At 47.2% G+C, this 21,218-nt stretch overlaps 1 pseudogene; it reads right to left on the reverse strand.

Annotated features, from left to right (window-relative positions):
• Window positions 1-20,990, reverse strand: part of LOC146204825 (uncharacterized) — a 59,685-nt pseudogene extending 38,695 nt beyond the window's left edge.
• Window positions 20,991-21,218: the final 228 nt, after the last annotated feature.

Below are 21,218 nucleotides of genomic sequence, written 5' to 3' on the forward strand. Positions count from 1 at the left end.
AATCTAGTTGATGAACTGTTTAATGTAATCTCAACAATTTAGTCTCGAATACATTTTGCTTTTTTTTATTTTGCTTTTTGTTTTTCACCTTGAGAAGAATGTGGGGCTGCTCTTAATGTTCCTTGGCATGCCAGTGGTCATTTGTGACCCTCTTGAGTCAATACTGATTGTGTTCAAGCATCATAGAAAACCGCCGTGTGGAAGTGGCCGATCCTTATTGAGCTCAAACTCCATCGACTCAATAGGCATTGAAACTTCCCGCGTGACAGCGATATTAGTGATCGCCTGTACCAGCCGCAGTTCCGGAGGCAAGAAATGCGTTTTCTTCTACTTGTGCAAGTCCTCCGTCTTCCCCGGCCAACGTTATCGAAGTGTTTGTTGATGGCGTCGCAGTTCTCGCGCTTGTGGACACTGACGCCACTGTGTCTGTTATAAGTGCCAACCTTTGCCGCCGACTCCATAAAGTTACGACGCCTGTTTCGAAATTTTTTCTCCGAACTGCCAGCACACATCGCATTCAACCGCTTGCGGCATGCACAGCTCGAATTGTAATTCAGGGTGTTTTGTACGTCGCCGAATTTCTTGTGCTGCCTCACTGCTCTCACGAACTGATTCTGGGTTGCGACTTTCTCATCAGTCATCATGCGATTATTGATTGTGCCCGAGCCAGCATCGAATTGTCTCCGCTTTCACCGGCCGCCTCGTCTGACACACCGCTCCACGTCGATAAGATAACCGTGGCCGAAGATACTGACATCTCCGCCTGCTCTACCGTCCTCGTGCCCGTTTCCTGCGCCTGCTTTTCTGATTCGACAGTTCTTTGCACTCCGACTCATGCCGCTAATCGTCGCCATTGCTTAGTCCTACCTTTCGCCCTTCTGACTTTCTGTGGTGGCTACAGCGCCATGTAAGTCTCTAACCCGTTGCCTTGTCCGTCAACGCTTCTTCGTGGAGAACGTCTTGGTCATGTCGAGTCCTTTGATGACGCTATGGCATATGCCGTCTCAGAAGACCCAACCCCCCTTCAGCTCGATACTACTGACTTGCCTGCTTCTGTACAAAACGACGACTCCACTGCAGCTTTTTCTGGCTGTCTGGATGCCAGCCTTTCAGCAGATCAACGCGACCAGCTCGTCAGCTTGCTGCGGTGCTTCCGTTCCTCATTTGACCTTCCTCGGACATCTTTGGGGCCCACATCCGTAGTCACTCACTGCATCGATACCGGTACGCACGCCCCGGTACGCCAGCGCCCTTATCGGGTATCGGCTGCAGAACGTCAAGTTATCACCGAGCACATTAATGACATGCTTCAGCGTGGGGTCATCCAGCCTTCGCACAGCCCTTGGGCTTCTCCAGTTCTCGTGAGGAAAAAGGATGGCTCTATACGGTTCTGTGTTGATGATTACAGGCGTTTGAACAAGATAACGCGAAAAGACGTATACCCCCTTCCACGTATTGATGACGCTCTCGATTGCCTTCAAGGTGCCGAATTCCTTTCATCTCTGGATCTTCGCTCGGGCTTGTTTCTGCGCCGCCTTGTGTACAGGTGAGTCGTTTTAACAGCCGACAAGTGTTCATTCAAATTGGCCTGCCTGCAAGTATTTGGGAGCACAATAAACGCATGCGTCAAAAGTGACAGGGATCTGTAAGTACCGAAAGCGTCCCTCAACGGATGTGAAATAAGTCGTATTTGAACAGCGATGAAAAATAACAATGTTCCGGGATGAAATCATTTTTTTGTTTCATTTAAATGTCGCGATAGACGAGGTAATGAAGGCTGGCCCCACATATTCCAGAGGGTGGCTGGTCAAGCTAATAAATTTACTCCGTATTTCATGTGCTGTTATCAGAATAAAGTGATATAATTACTCCCTCCGCATTTAACGTCATGCGTAGTAGCAATACACAACAGATTGTTTTTGTGTGTGTAAAATTATAGGCTCCTTCTTTACTCCGCACATCTTAACTTTTTTCTCTTTCAAAATTTTGTTTTCAGGTTTGTAACGTCATTAATTCTTCAGTAGATCTACTTCTACCGGCCAAATTGTTTTCTGTCGGTACCGCTTCTGGCGCACCTTATCTCCCAACGTTACAGTAGTTATAAGTTGGAGGCTAGACTGCGCGGGGGATTCACGCGGGTGACCCAGTAACGGGTGTTGTGCACGAAACATGTGGCGTCTAGACGAGTGTAAATAAATAGTTTTCTCGCTTCCGAAAAATGTGGGCTGTAAATTCAGTGGCTGATATAACAGTGGTGACGAGAAAGCAGATCCCAGTCCAGCGTCAAAGGTATACTGAATAAAAAAATTTCCGCCGAGATTTCCAGCGCAGATGGTAGCTATCGCATTGGGAGTGAACAAAACAATCCACTTTATGAACAGAAATGAGCGGAAAGTAAGTATTTTAATCATTATTTCTCAAATCGCCGAACTTAGCGGGCTCCTGTGAAAGCTCTGACAAAACTGGATAACACGGCACATTTACCTCATACAGTTAATGAACATTAGCTCTATGATTTACCTGCCTCCTTCATGCCTCCCTAGCCAACCCCATCGCGAGCAGTCGCACCTGTTCATTTTTCCTTTCCCCCGTGGCACTCACAAAGCGCACGGACGGATGTGTTTTCTTTTTCTTTGTTTTTTTGCTGCTCGTGTTCCTGCGCGTAATTCATCGCTCCCTCCCAGCGCGAAAACGATTGCAGGGTCCCCCTCGACCTTCCTCGTGTGCAGCATTCCACACTTCTCAGCACTGTGCACGGCGCGACGCGAGGGAACCAACACTGCATGTAGCCGGTCAACCAACTTCAGGTGCGGGGGCGGCGGGATCGCGGGGCCATGACGTTGCTGAAGGTAAATATGAAGTCACACCCGCCGGTTCACAGTCGGGAGCGCGCTGCCTCGGACCCGAAGGCCGCTCAGAAGTCAGAAAACGTCAAAAATACACCCATCCGCCCAAAACTAACCCGAATTATGTGTCTGTACTAGTGTAATCGTGTCTTAAGAATTCAGTTGTGTTCTTTCTCAATATTATTGGATATTTGTTCAGTATACCTTTAAACTATGCCCGTGCAACACCTTGGCTACGCTCGCTTATCCCGTACGGATACCGGAATTCAATGGCTTTACTTCGGCTTCGGTGTCACGGAGAGCGCCCAGAAAAGAACCCGCACTTGCTCAAGCTGTTGCGAGGAGGAGACGAACGACGCTGTCTGTGCCGTGGTCCAGCCAAGCATGCCAACTGCCGTGGTCTGCTAGAGTACTACACCATCGTAGCTGCACTGAAGAAGCATTTAAACCCGCGGCCATCTGAAGTCAGCAGCCGGCTCGCTTAATGACGAGACTAGGTGGAGGAAGAACTGTAAACTGGCTGCATAGTGCAACTTTGGAACAATGTCTATACGAACACAGCAGCCACTGAAGAGTCATCCAAAGCAGTGTCGCTGCTATCGCTTGGTAACCCGACTATGTTCCCATGCATTGGTGGTCATGCTTCGTGACAAAGCCTTACAAGAGCGCCGGTTCGCTGGAAAGGACCTCGCATTCTAGAAAGCATGTGGCGACCCATCAAGACAGTGCACCAGAAAAGCCGTTCGCACAACCAGAGCCACAACACGAAGGTAAGTTTGGAAAATGTTGCAAAAGTTCGCCGCTGTTGGAAATAGCTGTGATGAACAAAATACACAGACATGACGGTTTCAAGAAGTTACATGCAACTTTTAATTGCTACCGGCGCGGACACCTAGAAAAGGGCTGCATCACTACAAAGAAGCAAGGTAAAGCAGCTATTGTACGCAGCTACAGCGCCAATGCTTCATTTACACAATTTGGGACGTAACGTGTCATCTTCGTCAATGCTGTGTGATCTTAACACCGTTGCTAACCTCTGCACACGGTCTAAGTAACAGCTCACTTGATCATGAACCACTATTTGATGCAGTTCGAGATGGACTCCGAACCGGAGCGGCGTGCACCCTCATCAGCGAGGACGCATTTCACACAACGTGGCCGGAACTACGACGACACGTACCTGCTAGGTCGTGGTCAGGCCAGATCGATCCTCTCACTAATGGGTAGCGCCGGAGCTGACGTTCCCAACAATAAGGGGGTGAACTGCAAGCTGTCACTTTTAGTTGTCGAAGGTGGTTTGGCGCACTCGTGACATCGACAAAACGAATATCTCAAAGAAAAATATAAAACCTTCTTTTCAGACGACGTTCCAGGACACATTTTTGTCTACCTGGGCTTGCTAAGTGATGGTATAAGCAGTTCTTCAAAACAAGGTCATTACCTTTCGCCCTGGCATGTTCAGTGGAGGTGAAAATTGACAGATTGCAAGAATAGGACACCCTTTAGTCAATATAACAATTTCTTCTCGGAAAGAATCTGAAGGCAAGTTGTTGGGACCCTTAAACAACCTTTCGTTGGTTCCCTGAAGTTATGTATTTTCTTAAACTAGCTTCTCGATTGCTTGAACTTGAATCATGTTGGTAATTTTGAGTGAGTACAGTAACGAGTATTTTGAAAGTGTGAAGTGCGATGGTGTTTTAGAAGGCTGTATTTGCGAAATTTATGGCCTCATTCTTCTTTAACGGTAAAACATGCTTTCAAATTGCGTAAAACTAAATTTGCAAAGTGTAAATTTGGGGCTAAATTTAATAAAAAATTAAGATAAAATGATAAAGTAACGACAAAACCAATTAAAATAAAAAATAAAATCAAAATTACCTGAAAAATAACGGTTATCACCTGATAAAATTTGCCCCCCCCCCCCCCTCAAAAAAGAGTTCCGGAGCCCCTGGTTACAGCCACCGCAATCACCCATTCTGTCGTGTTTCTCTCCTCCCGTTCCCTCAACCTGCGCAAGACATATTCCCTTCCTCTTCCGCGTTTGGCGGGAGGTGGGGCGTGACACTCCACGTGCGCGAAAAAAAAAAAATGGGCGAGGGAGCGCCCGCAGCGAGCTGTAGACACCCATCCTTCACCCTCAGACAGTGGGACGGACTCCTTACTCCTCTCAGTCCAGCTTTGCCTGGGCGCTTTCCTAGCGCATTACCCCTGTTTAAATGAATGCGCTAGGAACTTGGCGCAATGCTATGCGATATTAGTTGTCGCATTCATGTAAACACGGCTACTCCGCGCGTGCGCATTGTCGCTCCGCTGTTACTCTATGCCCCTAAACGGTAGAGGCCCACTATTCTAAAACTCTACAATATCGTTTCATAGTCCCTTTAAGCTTGTGCAGCTTAAGGTCTGTTATCTCCAGCTTTCCCATTTGACCCGAAAGAGGCAAAGCTTCGCAGGAGGCAGCCAGCTTGTCGGCGCGTGCTGGCGAGAGATACGCGCTGCTGTGGAAGAAGGCATATGCGCAAAAAGAACACAGGTCCCGACCAGCGCCCAGCGAGGAGCTATATCGGCCATATCCAACTTTTGTCCTCTGACCCTTCGCTTCGTCTCTGCGGACGACAATGAGATCACGACCTATTAAGTTGCGGCCCGAAAAGCTGTTATTTTAAGAGTAAAGACCTAACGAATTATAATAAACGAAAACTTGCGCTAATTTAAAAACGCGATTTTCAACGGAGGAGAACTGTACTTCTTTGAATCAAGAAAAGTATACGAGCCTCTGTGACAAATAATGAAGGACGATCACTTCAATGTGACGTGCAGCGAGGAAATATGGTTGAATTGCAATTCGGTGCACGTAGACACGCACAAAGCTAACGTGACTATTTGGACATCAAGACATGCACAAAATTGTAAGCGACCACGGTGAAGCGCTCTGCTTGTAATTTGTCTTGCATTACGGGTAGAGAAGCGGCGATTGTCTATAAAAGCGGGAAATAATTGCATGTTTTTATCTCAAGTACACTGGGTTGACGGCTTCCTGCAAACAAATCTGGAAGCTGATGTTTGCATAAATTCTGCCTTTTATTTGTAGGTAGCTCTAGCAGGGTCCACATCTAAGGTACAAGCATGGATACGAGTAACATACATACTGTAGGCTATTTTCCTAGATGAGCTCACCCAAACCTGACTTTACCGCGCAAATAACCTAGACGAGAAGAAAAATTTCCGCAGCTTGCGATCTTTCTGTAAATTTTTAGTTGTCATAGCCAATCCTAAACAACACGTGCACTAGATCTGTTGTACTGTGTGAAATACTTTGCAAGCACCCTCCTCGTTCATCCTATTGGTTCACAAAAACAGTGTGGCAGCACAAGCCACGTGCAGCCTTGCCAACTCTAACGAAGCGTCATCATATTTGAGCGCAAACAAGAGTAACGAGTAACGAGAGGACTAAACGAACCAACCCGTCCCGTTCACTGCGGAGTGTGCAGCAGCGAGAGAGTCTCTACGCGCTGCACAGTTGGATGACTGACTGTCTCACGGGAAGCCGCGATGGACGCGCCGGGAGGACGGGGCGCCTCGCATACGCGGGCCCAATGTCTTTTGCGATCTGCCCCGCGACGCCTAATGGTGTCGTGACAAGCTCCACAGGGCTTTGACAAGAGACGGCGGCCTCTAGAGGGCGATGTGCGTGGGGGAGGGGCGGGGCAGCAGTGCGGAAGAGCGTTGGATCAGCCGCTCGTCCCGGCGCGCTTGTCTCGCTCGTTATTAGCTCTAATTGCATGTGCTGCGACACGCGAATGGTGCCGCTCTATTGTTCTGCTTTTCCAAGAGCGAGACGAGTGAGGGATCTGCGGAGGGCTCCGGTTGTGAAGGAGAAGGGGGGAGAGAGACTACTCGCTCTTCGGCTAATCAGCGACGTGCGGCCGCCCGGGGTAGCGCGGACCAGCCTATGTACTAGGCAGTTGCTGCGTGCAGAGTTGCGATATGGAGCGCCTTGCTTCTCTAAAGCGCCCTTTGGGAGGCTGGCTTCACAACTTCGCCGAGAGTTACCAGCAATCGTATGCGTGCGCTCTATTTCGCGCCGCGCAATATCGCGCAGGTCCACACTGCATGCATTGTTGTGTCCTGGCTAATGTCGCTGCCAGTCGCACCGCTCTTCCCTGGCTGCCTCTCGCGCTATCTTCTTTTCATTTAATTTTTTTTTTTTTTTTGTCACCAGTAGGCAGGCCTATGGCGCAGTTGGGGACTTCAGCGCATGGCGCAACGAAAGTATCGAACCACGTGTATGGCATCTTTTGCGAGAAAAAACGTCCCTCGCCTCTATAAAGCTATTCCTCTGAGATCCGCGAAATAAGCTGCAATGAATTAAACGACGAAGCATGCACTGGTCACCTAAAATATGACTCCTGCTAAGGTGGCGACACAGTTCGCACCCGTTCACCTTCAATGCTAGTTTGGATGATTTCAGACACGTGTCATATTTAGTGCGTTTGGTTCGCGTCCACTATTTCACTGAAGCCTCCCAGCTAGTGTTGAAAAGCCCGAAAGGCCCAGAAAACTTGAATGGGACCTTCCTGCCTCTGCACGAAAGTCCTCAGCTGCGGCTATCCCTTTCTTTCCATTTGTACTTTCAAGTGGGCAACTTATTTTAAAGCGCTGTACTCATGCAGTCATTCGAAACAAAACTCGAATCCCTGAAAAAAAAAAAAAAAAAGAAAAAAAGAAAACATTATACCGGCACCGCTGATTCGGCGTTCGACTGAAGAATGTTAGCTCAGTCTTTGCAACCAACTCGCACATATTACACACACCTTATTAAACGATGTTACTAAACTTGTTACAGCCCTCATTTCACCGCTGCTGCTTACAATGCTACTACCGCTTCTTCTGCTATAACACCTTATTCAACACAACATGGTCGCTTCTTCACTCTGTATCCCTCTTCGACAAAGTGGCTTCCCTCTGCGACCGCTGGTTCGGCCGCCACGGCCCTCCGAAGGTCGCCCTCCTTAAGGTTCTGAGGACCAAAGGCCGTCTTTGCGAATCCCTCACACATGCGGGGTTTTAACTGGACTAGTAATTATGTGCTCCATACTGTATTAAATCGTCCGCCACAACTCAAACCATCTGCGCCAAGCGGATGGGCCACAATTTTGACAGCAGTAGTAGCTCTAAGTGGCCCAATGTAGGCACCCGTCAAGTTGGCATATATATGTAACGGAATGACAGCACAGGGGCTACAACTTCCATGAATTCATTTTTATGGTGGTACTGAGACACAGAGACTCAATATATAAAGCAAATAACAATGGTGTTAATAGGCAGCCCTGTCAAATGGATCCTTCAGTACGTTTATGATTTAAAATCAGTCTCTGAGTGGAAAGTTTATAGCATATGGTCGTATGAACGTCATCAATATTTGTTCTAAGACTAAAGAAAAAAAAAACATGACTCATCATACAAAAAGTTTTGCCAGATCAATCTTAATAGGAGCCACTTGAGTAACCACTTCTGCTGGTGTCTCCAACGCTGATCTGTAATATGAATATGGTTCTCCAATTCCTACAAGCTTGGTGTGGCACTAATAAATTTAATGCCACAATCTGCAGAAGAGAAGAAAGAACATTTGCGTATGTTTTTCAATCCAAACTACGTAAGATGTCAGACGATACCTTTTGCCAGCCTCCGTCTGTGCTTTTTGGGTTAGTACAGCATGTTCGATATAGAATATGCTGGAGTTAAAAAGTGGATATCACGAGCGATACTGAAAGCTTCCAAAAAGGTATGCGCCAGGGAAGGTACAAACAATGTTAACATAGGGGCTAGTTGGTTGATCATATTCGAAACTTATGCGCTACTTGCTAGATTACAGGACGGATGAAGGACAGCACACGACACAAGCGCAAACTTACAACTGTTTCATTCTTATCGACAGAAAGCGTACACATATACGTATAGAATTCTTGTCAAATCACAAATCCAGCATAATTCATGCGCGTGATCGTGCGCGTTATCACGACAACGACAACTCCGCATCTGCACTGCTATCAACATACAAAGAGGCTGGTTGGAGACGCGTTTTCTATCGGTGCTTTCGAAAGCGAGAAATTATGATTAACTAATAGACTGTCGTCCTTGCGCGCCGCTTCAGGTCCTGAAAAATGATCACCGCGAACATTGTTTTCAAATAGCGCTTGCTGGCAGGTTCTGAGACAAAACCAATTATGAACGTGGGTTCACTACTGGAAGGCTAGAGGCAAGCGACAAGTATTTTGAGGGACCCAAGGCGGCACCTCTTGTGTTGTTAAGGTGTGGTATAGTGAAGAATAATGCGGAAGCCCCAGTGTCTCTGTCCCTGTTGTTTAGAGAATGAAGGGTGCAGCCTTCTCGTGGAAAATCATTTACATGAGACACGCAGTGGGCCTTCAAGAGGCACGTGCACCGTCAACTATCTGTTCCACGTCAAATACATGAGACTTCAGCTGTTCACCCTTCTTCAAGTTCGCACCGCGAAAATAGGTTTTAAAATTAGAGATTTTTTTGAAAGCGCATCGTAACTTAATCATATTGCACTTTTCTTCCTGCAGCACAACTACAACGAGAACTTGGAAAGGAGAAAAATCTACCGCGCACGAAGACAAGCACTCAGATGATGCACGGAGCACACTACGCTGAGCACGAGTCCTGTTCGCGCCCGATCTAGCATGGTCAGATGCTAGCGCACGTTCTTGCAGCGGCTGAGGCGTAGTTTGAAAAAGATGCCGAGGCCGAACGCAGACCGCTGGCTTCTCTGGTGAAATGAAGTGTTTGCTTCCTGCAATGATTAAGTGGCTCGCTCATTGTATGCAAACAATGTATATAGAATTCTTAGAATCACTGTTCTCGCGTCGGTTGCGATGCAGAAGCATTTACAAGATCCCAGTGTGAATAAATATGCCTCGATGATCTGAACAATTGCCATGGCTTGTCGCGGGGATTCTTCAGTTGCTGCTGCGGTACTGTACAGCTCCATTGAAATGTCTTGATGGACAGTAATATAAGTGCGCAACAAAGACGAGACAAAAAGGAGAAGTGGACAACGACGGCGCAGAAATGTCTTGCAAGGCTAAAGGGAAGGAAAAGCTTACGACAAATATAAAAACAAACTTGTGACAAAAGCCGAGAACGTAGCGGCCGGTGAAACAGCGCACTGGCCCGGCTGCTACTCAAACATACTATGTACGATATGCCGTAGCCTGTTACTTTCTATTTTTTTTTAAAGATTTTTGTCACTTTGCGTACGTGCTATCCCGTAGTATGCTGTAGCCATTCTTTTTTTCTCTCTCTCTTTTTTTTTCGTCCGGCAGCCAAGGCACGTCGTTGCGATGGTTGAGCGCTTCAGTGTGCGAGCCGCAGGTGCGGCACCCGACGGCTACACACTCCGCTTCGCCCGACGGCGGCGCACCAGTGGCATTCGCTCCTTGGGGGATCGTGCAAAGATTTCGCAGCAGCGCGCCGCGCTTGACCTTACTCCGGGTCTCTGGGAGAATTTCGCGATGAAAGATCGCCCCCAGAGGTCGTCCTCCAATTTTTAAGGCGAAAGTCTTAAAGGGGCGATGCCAGGGTCGTTCGATGTATTGCCGTTTTATACTTCTGTGAATAATACAAGTCTGTGAATCAACTCGCAAAGTTTAAGTGCTTAGCGCGTAGCACATATTACACAAAACGCGATAGAAATCTAAATCTGGAAACTCCACCCACCGAGAGCGACCGCCATTTTGAAACGCTCGTATGACGTCATGAGAGCATAGATGGCGGAGCGCCGTCCGCAATGCAAGCTGCAATATCAAAGGACGCGTCTATATATTTCTTTCGTGGTCGAATGACAGTGGTCGTGTCTCATGTATAAGTGCTTGATGAACGTGTTACTGCAGGAAAATGGTAGGTATAGCGTAAGGTATGTTTCCTTCGGCATAGTTAAGACACGCTCACAGTCAGGGGGCTGCGAAGTAGGTAGAAGATGGTTTAAGAACATAAATGGGACCGAGGACTTTCCAGATGGCCTGGCAAACCTCCTCAACAAGCTTGCAGGTTGTTGACCTGCAGGTCAGGAAATTAAAAGTCGAGGGTTTCACCAGGTGCCAAAAATCTGAAATAATAAGGAGATGAAGTGCAAATTAATAATATCTAAAGGAGCTAAGAAACAATTCAAATGTCATCTGTGGGTGAGTCTCACTGACAAAATGAATGTATGTTAGCATATAAACATAGTTTTTGCCTTCAAAATACTAGGTGCTGGATTATTTATTTTTAAAATGTACAGCTTTTAAAATTTCACGCCCAACTGATGAACGCGTGGGGCGAAATTTTTCGAAACTATTCCAGAGACCGCCGACGTCGCTAACATCACCTGAAGGCAAATTTCATTGCTGAAGGACTAAGCACAAAACAGTTTAGGCCTATACGAAGCCGTTACGCTACCACGGGACTATAAGATAGCACAAATTTAGACAGCTGAACTCCCGAAATTAAACAGCTCACAGGCGGACGGACGGACAAAAAGAAAACGTAAACTGTGCAAAATTGGTGTATAACATTAACACTCCACAATCTTTGTACACGTTACTAAAACAGCTGTCTCAGACATGACAATCAAAATCTCGACAATCTCAACAAAAATGACAATCCAAATCAGCCTCACATAGCCTGAGTCGCTTTGGGACGTTAACACCATAAACCAAATCAAAATAAAAAAATGAAACCAACGATACAGAAATTCCCACCTTACTTGATAACCTGCTCCAGGCGTTAATGTGCAGGTATTGCCTTACGAAATCTCGGTGTCTTTTTTGATGCGAGGCCGAAGAAGCTCTACAAGAGTGTCGAAGCTGCTGAGTGACATACGCAGGTATCTGCCGAGAAGAGCAAGCCGTTGAGGGGATAGCGCTGAGCATATTAAAGTCACTACGAAGTTCACATTAACATACTATCTGTAATACTCCACGTCCCGGTCACGAAGAAGCGGCAAGAGATTGTAGCCTCCAGACCGGGCGCGTTCATCACCGCCTTCGCCGCGAACCTGATCTTTCATCTGCCTTTCGCAACTCTTCCAGCATGACCTTAACTGAGTTCAGAGGAGGATCGAAACGATCTCTTCGCTGCTGTCACGTGACTATACGTCACCGCTGGACCGAGCGCGCGGTCGGTCACCGGCAGCGGCTGTGCCAGCAGAGTTCGGGCGTCGTCTATTTCTACGTATGGAGAAGCTCGAAATCAGATTATTTTTGTAACTGTAACTAACCTTCCTCCGCCGGGTACTCCGATAAACGACGGTTACAATCTCATTTGTCCTTACTATTTTCTTTTTGCGTGAACTCCTGACTGAACGTCTCGGACTATCACTGGTTAACTAACTGAGATGAAACTGACCATGCACGTACCTTGCGGACCTGGTTATGCGGCAGTTGTTATAATTTTTTCGTAAATTCCTGGCTTCTTCATTAAAATATTATGTCAACATGGTTTCAGGTCAAAGAAATCGTCAAGTCCAGCCATCACACAAATGATGTAGAAACGATATTTTTACGTACAACGGAAACAGTTTGAACGCGTAACAGGCAATTCCATTGTCCTACCTCACGGTCAGAACCATTCAATGCTAATTCAATAAACAAAACAAAACAGCATCAAATTTATTTACTTAGAGTGCTTTCAGAAAGCGCACGTAATGCATTTTGAAAGGTTCGCCAAAGGTTTCTCAACAGTTCACACGGACTGGCTCAACATCCCATACTAAGGCCTTTCCTATTTGATTGATAATAAATTACCTCCATAAATATTCGTACGATATGGCATTGTATATACCGGTGATTCAGCTGTGATTCAATAAATAAAGCAATGCGAGAAAATTACGTAAAATTTCTTGAACATGACCACTCAATATAAATTGTAATGTATCAGTCGCGCATGCGCTCTGGCCGTTATCATGCAGCCGCTTGTAGGCTATAAATACCAGCATGCATCTCGAATAAACGCTCTTCGTCTTCTTGCTTCCACGCTGCTTGTTCGTTGTTGGACGCTGGAACATGGTGTCAGAAGTGGGGTAGCGTTCACGTATGCAGTAACGCGCTGATCGAAGCGGTGGTGTCACTGTGCACTGCACGATGGATTTAGTGAAGCCACCGCAGCCACTTTTCAGCCTGTGAACAGTGTGCAGAATGTTCAGAGCAGGACGAGGCTCAACGAGAACAGGAAGTTGCTCGTATAAAAGCACGCCGGCAGTTCAAATGCTCCAAGTGCAACCGTGTCTACGAACGCGGCAGATGCTGCAGCGTTCGGCAAAACATGCTTCCGGTGCCGTGGCGCTAACCCTTTTTCGGCCTGTTGCAAAAACGTGTCTCAAGTAAGCGAAGTACGCGGCGAGCAGGAAGGTTTTGAAATACTCGACGTCTGCTTAGGCAACAGAGCTGATTGGGTCATTCACGCGAGAGTGGCTTCCCAAGTAGTGTCTCTGAAAGTAGACACAGGCTCGCAAGCGAATTTATTGCCTTACTCCGTTTTTCAAAGGCTCAAAGCGAAGTCTGGTTTAAGAGCAAGCCCCTCCGTCCTCCGCTCATACACCGGTGACGTTATAAAGCACATGAGCGTGGCTACGCTCCAAGTGGTTGTGAACGACCAAAGTGGGTACTTCGACTTCTTCATTGTAAAAAAGGGCAACCAGGCCATATTGGGACTGTCTGCAAGTGGTGCGTTAGGTCTGTTGTCGCGTTCTGTGAACACTGTGCACATGAACAGCACTGACCAAGTGGTTAAGGAATTTCCCGAGTTGTTTCAGGGCATCGGCTGCCTAGCACGCCCTTACCACGTGGTTCTGCGCGAGGATGCAACACCGGTAGTCCGGCCGGTGCGACGGGTGCCCTTGGCGTTGCTCGAGCCCCTGCGAGAAGTGTTGGATCGGATGGAGCGGACTGGCATCGTGGCCAAAGTCACAGAACCCACTGATTGGGTGAGTCCGTTTGTTGCAGCAAGAAAAAAGGATGGGAAACTGCGCATATGTATTGATCCCAGACGAATTAACGAGTGCCTAAAGCGAGAACATTATCAAATGCCTAAGCGAGATGACATTGAGGCTGAGATTGCCGGGGCCTCCTTTTTCTCTCGCATCGACGCGCATTCGGGGTTCCACCAAATCCCCTTAGATGAAGCTACATCAAAGGTATGCACAATCGGAACACCCTTCGGACGCTACCGTTTCTTGCGACTTTCCTTCGGCATTGCTTCGGCGCCTGAGGTTTTCCAGAGAACTATGAATGAAATATCCGACCAGGCTCTAGGGGTCCGAATCTATGTCGATGACATATTGATATGGGGGAGCACAAGGGAAGAGCACGATACTCGCCTCCGCACAGCCTTGCAACTAGCCAAAAAGGCCGGCCTGACGCTCAATGCGGCGAAATGCAAATTCGGTGTCACGGAAATTGACTTTTTGGGTGACATCATAAACAAAGACGGAATAAGACCTAACCCCGCACTGATCGCACCATTACGTGAAATGCCTCAGCCAAAGGACAAAGCCGGCGTTCACAGAATGTTCGGGATAGTGAACTACTTCGGAAAGTATATACCGCATCTAGCGGAAAGGACGACGCTTCTACGAAGCCTCATTAAAAAAGACGCCCTTTTTGAATGGTCTCCAAACCACTGTAAGGAATGGCAAGCTGTCTGTGACGCACTGAGTGGTCCTCCTTTGCTAGCCATTTTCGATCCTGCTAAAGAGACCAAGGTCGTTGCTGATGCTTCGAAAAATGGGATTGGTGCTGCCCTTCTTCAGAACTACGGTGGTAGTTGGCGGCCGGTCGCCTATGCGTCACGCACAATGACGGAGGCAGAACAAAGATACGCTCAAATCGAGAAAGAAGCAATGGCCATTACTTTCGGCTGTGAAAAATTTTTTCATTTTGTTTACGGCCGCAAGTTCGCCATCGAAACAGACCTCAGACCGTTGATAGCAATTGCTTCAAAAGCCATTGGTGACATGCCACCAAGACTGCAACGATTTTTCCTGCGCTTGCTAAGATACTGCTTTCAAGATCGCCGCCAGCCGTTCCAAGCGAACGTGATGACTTCACTGCAGACGTCGACGTTCATGCAGTGAGCGTGACTTTAGAGCTGGTGAGCAAGAAAATGTTTGATCGACTGGCAGAAGCGACAGCCTCTGACCCAGACTTGCAAACAGTGTTGCGGCAACTAAGGAATGGAGAAGAAATTGAAGGCTCTATGAAACCTTTTGATCCTGAGTTATCAGAAGTTAAGGGTATTATTATGAAGGGAACAAAGGTCGTCATTCCGAAGAATATGAGAGCTGAAATACTGCGTCGTATTCATGAAGGTCACTTAGGCATAAATAAGTGCAAAGCGAGAGCCCGTCGCTTGGTATTCTGACCGAGACTGAATACGGACATTGAAACCATGGTGAAGACCTGTTCTGTTTGTCAAAAATACGCTTACAAACAAGAAACCGAACCAGTGCTGCTTAGGCCGATCCCAGGCCATGCCTGGTTCAGGGTGGGTGTTGACATCTTTATGTACGGTGGAAACTCCTACCTGTGCGTGTTCGATGCGTTTTCAAACTTCCCTGAAGTCGAAAAGCTTACTGACACAACGACATGCACTGTCATTGCTAAGCTTAGCTCAATTTTTGCACGGTATGGGATTCCGTTGGAAGTCTGCACCGACAACGGTCCTCAGTTTTCATCACATGAAATTGCTTTGTTCGCCTCTAGATACTACTTCAAGCATGTCACGTCCAGTCCGCGATTCCCACGGTCCAATGGCCTCGCCTAGAAGGGAATCCAAATTGTCAAAAGAATAATGAAGAAGACTGGTGAACTCAACGAGGACTTCTGGTTGGGCCTTCTCGGTTATCGCTCGACTCCACTAGCCGAAGGCCGGTCCCCTGGAGAGCTTCTTCAAGGCAGAAATTTACGCACTCGGCTACCAGACTTCGTGTCATGCTCCAGTCAACAGAAGTCCCGGCGCCAACCACGCCAGCAAAGGCCCTCAAAAGGGAAAAATCTGCCTGAACTAAAGAAAGATGCAGTTGTAAGAGCACGAGGGAATGCATGGGACTGCAAGGCTCGAGTCATGGGCCTGGTAGCACCAAGGTCCTATCGCGTCCTTACAGAGGACAACAAAGTGCTTCGACGCAACCGACAACATCTTCTAGCCACACGTGAGCCATTCCGAAGCGACTTAACGGAAGATGACTCTGGCAGCGAAGACATTTCCCAGGAAAACGTGGAAGCGTCGCAGTCTACAATACAGCCCACTCAATTTGCGCCAAGGCGATCCACCCGACAAAAGAAACAGCCCAATCATCTCCACTACGACCAGAATTTCCAACAAGTGTTGCGTATTGTGCTCTCAGACTTTTAAAGATTACACCGAGGAAGATGTAATGTATCAGTCGCGCATGCGCTCTGGCCGTTATCATGCAGCCGCTTGTAGGCTATAAATACCAGCATGCATCTCGAATAAACGCTCTTCGTCTTGCTTCCACGCTGCTTGTTTGTTGTTGGACGCTGGAACATAAATGTTATATAGTTTTGTAGGCAACATGAAGTAGCAGCGAGTAAACCAGAAATTTCGGCCGGTTGTTAAGTACTCATTCCGCTCACAATGCAGTAAGACGATTTGTTTGTTTGTTTGTTTTATTTTTGTCACCTATAGCTTCGTCTCTCGTCCCGTCTTGGTGCGCTGTGAGCGCAACAAGTTCAATCGTGACGGTATCGTGGCGTTCAGTAGTTGACAAACTATTATTGTTCGCTTGATCATTGCGTTCAATTTTAATTTGGTTCCTTTCACTTTCTCAACATTTGAAAAAGTAAAAATGTACACCCCCTTTTTTATGTTGTTTCTGACATGAATGTCGCTTTTTTTTGCGTCTCATTTTTGGTGCCTCACATTGTTAAGATGTATGCGAATGGACAGGTTCACGAGAATTACTTCATCATCATCATCATCATCATCATCAGCCTGATTATACCCACTGCAGGGCGAAGGCCTCTCCCATATTTCTCCACTTAACCCGGTTCTGTGCTAGCTGCATCCACTTGACCCCTGCGAACTTCTTAATCTCATCCGCCCACCTAACTTTCTGCCGCCCCCTGCTACGCTTTCCTTTCCTTGGAATCCAGTTTGTTACCCTCAACGACCATCGGTTATCCTCTCTTCGCACTACATGTCCTGCCCATGTTCATTTCTTCTTCTTAATTTCCACTAGAATGTCGGTAACTTGAGTTATTTCTCTGACCCACTCTGCACGCTTTCTATCTCTTAATGTTACCCCTACCATTTTTAGTTCCATAGCCCTCTGGGTGGTCCTCAACTTAAGTAGAACTCTCTTGGTTAGCCTCCACGTTTCAGCCCCTTAGGTGAGTACAGGCAAGATGCAACTGTTGTATACTTTCCTCTTGAGCGATACCGGTAAGCTGCTAGTCATAATATGCGAGTGCTTGCCAAATGCGCTCCATCCCAATCTTATTCTTCTTGTTATTTCCTTTTCATGGTCCGGATCTTCGGTTACTACCTGTCCTAAGTAGACATATTCGCCTACTACTTTCAGTATTTCGCTACCTAATGTAAACTGCTGTTCCTTCCAGAGGCTGTTGAACATTACCTTAGTCTTCTGCATATTGATTTTCAAGCCTACCGTTCTACTTTTTCTCTCTAGGTCATCAATCATTATTTGCAGTTCATCCCCCGAGTTGCTTAGCAAGGCAAAGTCATCAGCAAATCGCAGATTACTGAGCTATTCTCCATCTACCCTTATCCCTAACTGCTCCCATTCCAAGTCTCTGAATACTTCCTCTAAACAAGCTGTGAATAGTACTGGGGAGATTGTGTCTCCTTGCCTAACACCTTTCTTTATGGGAATTTTGTTACTTTCTTTATGCAGAACTATGGTTGCTGTGCAGCCACTGTATATATCTTCCAGCACTTTAACGTACGGCTCGTCTACCCCCTGATTTCGCAATGCCTGCATCACCGCCGAGGTTTCAACTGAGTCAAATGCTTTTTCGTAATCAATGAATGCTGTATAAGGGCTGGTTATATTCCGAGCATTTTTCTGTCACCTGATTGATGGTATGGATATGATCAATAGTAGAGTACCGTTTCCGAAACCCTGCTTGATCCTTTGCTTGATTGCAGTCTAAGGTTGTCCTGATTCTATTAGCGATTACCTTAGTAAATACCTTATACGTAACAGACAGTAAACTGATTGGTCTGCAATTTTTAAGGTCCTTAGAGTCCCCTTTCTTGTGAATGAGGATAATCATTCTTCCATGGTTCCGGTGCCGTCGATGATACCAGGCACTGCGTATACAGGGTGGCCAGTTTTTCTAGCACGATATCCTCCCCGTCCTTCAGCAATTCTGTAGTTATCTGATCCTCTCCAGCTGATTTCCCCCTTTTCATAGTTTCTAGTGCTTTCTTGACCTCGTCCTTCGTCAATGGTGGAACGTCTGACTGTTTTTCCCTACCGCCAATCTCATTACGGTCCTGACTACTTTGGCTACTATAGAGATCTGTATAGAACTCCTCGGCTACTTTGACTATCTTGTCCATATTAGTGATGACGTTGCCCTCCTTGTCCCTTATCGCATACATCTGGTTTTTGCCTATGCCCAAATTCTTCTTTACCGTTTAAAGCTTCCCCCGTTCTTTACATCATGCTCAGTTTTCTCCATGTTATACTCCCTTATATCGGCAACCTTGCGCTTATTGATTAGCTTTGATATCTCGGCCAATTCGATCTGGTCTGTTGGATTGGAAGCTTTCATACTCTGGCGTTTCTTAATCAAAACTTTCGTCTCCTTAGACAGCTTACCGGTATCCTCTCTAACTATCCTACCGCCTACTTCTACCGCGCACTCAGTAATGATATCTCTGAAATGATTGTTCCTTGCCTCTAGGGTAATGTCGCCATCCTCAGTTAGAGCTGAATACCTATTCTGTAGCGAGATCCTGAACTCTTCTGCCCTCCCCCTCACCGCTAATTCGTTGATGGGTTTCTTTCTTACTAATCTATTGCGTTCCTTCTTCAGATTTAGGCTAATTCGGGACCTCACCATCCTGTGGTCACTGCATCGTACTTTCCCGATTACCTCTACATCCTGCACAATGGCGGGGGTTGAACACATTATGAAGTCGATTTCATTTTTAGTCTCTCCGTTAGGACTTTTCATGTCCATTTCCGGTTCTTCCATTTGCTGAAGAAGGTATTCATGATTCGTAAGTTATTGCGCTCTGCAAAGTCAACTAGTAACTCCCCCTGCTATTCCTAGAACCAATGCCATAGTCACCTACTGCCTTGTCTCCTGCCTGTTTTTTCCCTACCTTATCATTGAAGTCGCCCATTAATACAGTATACTGCGTCTTTACTTTTCGCATTGCCGATTCTACATCTTCATAGAAGCTTTCAACTGCCTGGTCATCATAACTACATGTAGGTGCATAGGCCTGTACAACCTTCAGATTATACCGCTTATTAGGCCTAATTACGATGCCTGCAACCCTCTCATTAATACTATCGAATTCATCTATATTACCCGCTATATACTTATTGACAAGGAAACCTATACACCTAGTTGTCGCCTCTCTGGTAAACCTCGATAACACAGGACATGCCCATCCTTCAGTACAGTATATGCCTCATTCGGCCTCCTAACCTCACTAAGCCCTATGACATCCCATTCCATGCCCTCTAGTTCCTCTAATAGCACTGCTAAACTAGCTTCACTAGCTAGGGTTCTAGCATTAAACGTTGCCAGGGTCAGTTTCCAATGGCGGCCTGTCCACCGGAGCCAGGCTTTCTTAGCACCCCCTGCTGCGTCACAGGTCTGACCGCCGCCGTGGTCAGTTGTTCCGCAGCCGCTGGTGACTGAGGGCCGGAGTTTTATGGAGCTTATCATAGGAGGTTGTGGCCAATTACTGCACCAGGGTGGCCAACTCCTGTTCTGGTGAGGGAGTGCGTTGCCGGAGGTGTTCACCAGCATCAGGTCGCACCCAAAACCTGTGTATGCAATCCCATCGACACGCGGATTTTTTTTCTTTTTTTTCATCCGGTGGAGAATTGCGCGGCACCGGGATTTGAACCCCGGTCCACTTGCATGCGAGGCGGATGTTCTACCGCTACGCCACCGCTGCATTACTTACTCGCACCAGTAAGAAGAAAACCCCGTAATTACACAAAACAAACTATTGTTCCGGGCCATTTTTTTCTGCGACTATTTGGTAAGAAAGAGAAAACATCGGTCCTCAAGCGTTCTGTGAAAATCCGGGATGATTCCTTTTTAGCGATATGTCACTCCTGAAGTATTCTTCACAAGAAAACATTTTCTGCCGGGAATACGTATCGCTTGGGTGCACGTGCATGTGTAGTATGTGCATTTGTATACTTATTACATACGCCTGAGTTATACCTAACTAGCTAAGGTATTATATAAATATTCCATGCCTATTTTGCTCACGTATTTGTTATTAAATAAAATGAAATACAATAAAGGAAAGCCACCAGCAGGTCGGGCTTCATGTGGTCACTGGAGCTTTTGAGCAGCGGGCGCCTCAGACTTAGAGCGTGTTGAGAAGCGCTACCTTCAATTTAGTTCGACGCCCTGGACTTTGGTTCGATGACCTGAACATGGCAGAGCATGCTGTTGCGCCTGGTTCATTCCACCGCTGACACAAGTTGTTAGATGTGGCTCCAGGACCCATCGGTAGCGTTGGCCTTGCGGCTCGGTGGCTCGGCGGAAGTCATCAGCGGTCCCGGCAAAGACGAGGCGTCGACTAACAAAAAGAACTTCGAATACAGTATCACGTAGGAACGGGCAGAGAAGCAGGCCTAGAGAGAAAACTGAGACGCTCACAAAGCAGGTGTCTGGCGTCGTCTCTGCTTAGTCTCTCCGTAGTCTCTCTCGCAGCGCCAACAGCCGCTGCATTTTATACGCTCGGCAGATCAGATAGAAAGGGGAGAAGAATCCATGTCAGAGCAAGCTCTGCTGACTCAGTCACGGCGGCGCGGAAGACCTCCTCCACCTCCTCGAGGGCAACGTTCTCTTCCTCGAGCGCCGGACTTGGCCTGGCCAGCGTTTGCATACACATGACGGTACGTGTAGATTCAACACGTCGGAGCATGTCCGTGGGAGAAAGCGTTGGACGGTGCTGAAATGGCCGAAATGCTAGGTGCTTTGACTCATGCTCTCGCGTTCGCTGCATACGTTCCGGCCACGTCGGCTGTCGCACATGACGGTGGCGAATCGTATAACAGACTGCCCCGCCGGGGGAAGGAGATCCCGAAGGGCAGGGAACTGCATCCGCTGTCCAGGGGGA

This window comes from Amblyomma maculatum, chromosome 1, assembly GCF_055883805.1.
Source record: "Amblyomma maculatum isolate TAMU_Amacu chromosome 1, ASM5588380v1, whole genome shotgun sequence".
NCBI classification, from domain to species: Eukaryota; Metazoa; Arthropoda; class Arachnida; order Ixodida; family Ixodidae; genus Amblyomma; species Amblyomma maculatum.